Source organism: Orycteropus afer, unplaced genomic scaffold (assembly GCF_000298275.1).
Source record: "Orycteropus afer afer isolate SDZICR_OR568_19922 unplaced genomic scaffold, OryAfe1.0 scaffold00017, whole genome shotgun sequence".
Classification (NCBI taxonomy): domain Eukaryota; kingdom Metazoa; phylum Chordata; class Mammalia; order Tubulidentata; family Orycteropodidae; genus Orycteropus; species Orycteropus afer.
In genome coordinates, this window is record NW_006921604.1 from 5,798,219 (window position 1) to 5,801,209 (window position 2,991).

Sequence of the window (2,991 nt, forward strand, 5' to 3'; positions counted from 1 at the left end):
ACAGCATATAACAACAACAACAACAAATGTATCAGGATGCTTTCAGTGAGTACAGAAAGCCTAGTGTACAATGGCTTACAACATAAGGATATTTGTTATCTCACACATTAACAAACCCGGGGGTAAGGAGGCTCTAGAGGTTGTTAGTTCAAAGGTTCAATGATGCTATCAAGTACCATGTTTGTTTGTTTTTTTCTGGTTTTCTGCTCAACAATTATTTGTGTGTTTCCTTCTTTCTCAGCCTACCTTCCCTCTCAAAATATCTGCAACAGTTCTAAGCATCACATTTAAAAGCAACATGATCCAGATCATGTATAGAGAAAGTGACTCATCTTATTTCTTCTTTTTAAGAGGAAAAAAAAAACTTTCCCAGAAATTTCCAAGCAGAGCTCCTTCATATTTCAATAGGTAGCCACACTCCTAATCCAGCAATTTAGGTGAGTCAAGATTTACTCCTGATATGAGACCAGAAGAACTACACGGTACCTGACTACCACTGTCAACCACTCAGAGGAGGATCTATGTAGAAGATCCTGGATAGAGTGAAAGAATAATGTAGAACAAATCTCAAAATCATAACAACAACAACAACAAAAACCAGGTTTACTGGTCAGATTGATCCTGGTGGAACCCCTGAGACTATGGCCTCTAGGTGCCCTTCGGGTCTGGGATTGAACCCATTCCTGTGGCTGCCAGCCAAACAAAAGACAGCCATATGAGCTGAATGAATATTTACATTAGGTAGATACATTCCTTGGAGAGATCAATCATGGGAGAATAGAAGGGCTGTGTATGCATAGGGAGACAGCTCAGGGACTAGGAGTGCACGGGAGGGAAGGACACAGGGAAGAGGTAACTATGGGGAGGAAGTGGGAAGGGAGTTGCTGCACTGTGGGAAACTGCAGTCAATGTCATGAGACAAAGTGTATGTGAACTGCTGTATGGAAGATGAATTTGCTCTGTAAACTTTCACCCAAATCACAATAAAAATTAAAAAAAGAAAATAAGTTGCCCATGTATGGGTGGGTTTATTTCTAGCCTCTCTGTTCTGTTCTAATGATCTACTTGTTTACATTTACACAATTACCGCACTTTCCATTACTGTAGCTTTGACCACAAGACAGAAAGGTTTGTCTTTTATTGTTGTTAGTTGCCCTTGAGTCAATTCCAACTCATGAAGACCCCATGTGTGCAGAGTGGAAATGTGTTCCATTGGGTTTTCCAGACTGTGACCTTTCTGAAGCAGATTTCTAGGCCTTTCTTCTGAGGTACCTCTGGGTGTGATCAAACCACCAACCTTTCAGCTAGTAGTGGAGCTAGAGCTTAACCATTTGAACCACCCAGGGAATCCTTTTATAGGGACGAGTAAAGAAGACTAGAAAGAACCAGTGTGGGGAACCTGGTGAATAAGAGTTACATAATCAGATAGTGAGTCAGGAAATATTTTACCCTGGGGCCAGCCTTTTCTCAGGAGGGGCTGTATGCTGGCTCAGGCTGAGGATGGGTCAATGTTCCAGGGCCTAGTATAGTGCCTAAGGCGCTTTACTGCTAACCAGAAGGCTGGCGGTTCAAACCCACCAGTCACTCCTCGGAAGAAAGGTTAGGCAATCTACTTCTGTAGTGATACTGTCTTGGAAACCCAAAGAGGGGACTATGAGTTGGGTATGACTTGACGGCACATACAACAACAACATGGGAAGAAGGAATCTTAACCAACGTTTGGTTAACAAGCATTTTGTTCTGGTTAATCAGTGGGGACAAGCAGTTCATCTGGCCATTTATGGCAAGAAATGAGAATTTGGAGGATCTGTGTCTGGTCTTGTCATAGATAAACAAAGGGTTCCCCTGTGAATCTTATTTAAGTCATATTGGGAAGGTTGGTTCTTTGCATAAGTTGTTTTCCAGAGCACAAAGGGTGGCGGGGATTGCTTAATCTTCACTGTTTTCCAGGAGCACAGGGCTCAGGTAAAATTCAGCATTGTCAATACTCAAGAGAAACAGATGGATCCCATGGCATATGTATGTTTTCAAAAGTGGTTGTATTATTTTACAATCCAGTACCACTGTATGACTTCCAGTTCCTCCACATCCTTGCCAGTACTTGATATAATCAGTCTTTTTAGCCATTCTAATAAGTGTGCAATACCAAGAAGCTATTTACCTATGTTGTAGTGACTATGCAAGGCATTCAACTGTGTGGATCATAACAAATTATGGATAACATTGTGAAGAATGGGAATTCCAGAACACTTATATTGTGCTCATGAGAAATCTGTACACAGACCAGAGGCTGTTGTTTGAACAGAACAAAGGAATACTCCATGGTTTAAAATCAGGAAGGGCATGTGTCAGGGTTGTATCCTTTCACCACACTTATTCAACCTGTGTGCTGCCCAAATAATCCGAGAAACTGGATTATGAAGAGAAATATGGCATCAGGATTGAAGGAAGACTCATTAACAACCTGCAATATGCAGATGACACCCTCTTGTTTGCTGTAAGTGAAGAGGACTTGAAGCACTTGCTGACGAAGATCAACAACTATAGTCTTCATTATGGATTACATCTCAACATAAAGAAAACAAAATCCTCACAACTGGACCAGTAAACAACATCATGATAAATGGAGAAAATATTGAAGTTGTTAAAGATTTCATTTTACTTGGATCCACAATCAACACTCATGGAAGCAGCAGTCAAGAAATCAGATGTCGTATTGCACTAGGAAAATTTGCTTCAAAAGACTTCTTTAAAGTGTTGAAGAGTAAAGATGTCACTTTGAAGATACTAAGGTGCACTAACCCAAGCCATGGTACTTTCAATCACCTCATACTCATGTGAAAGGTGGACAATGAATAAGGAAAACGGGAGAATTGATGCCTTTGAACTGTGGTGTTGGCGAAGAATACTGAAAAAAAATTATGTGTATACACACACACACACACACACACACACATATATATATATATATAAGTTTTTCTGGTAGTATAT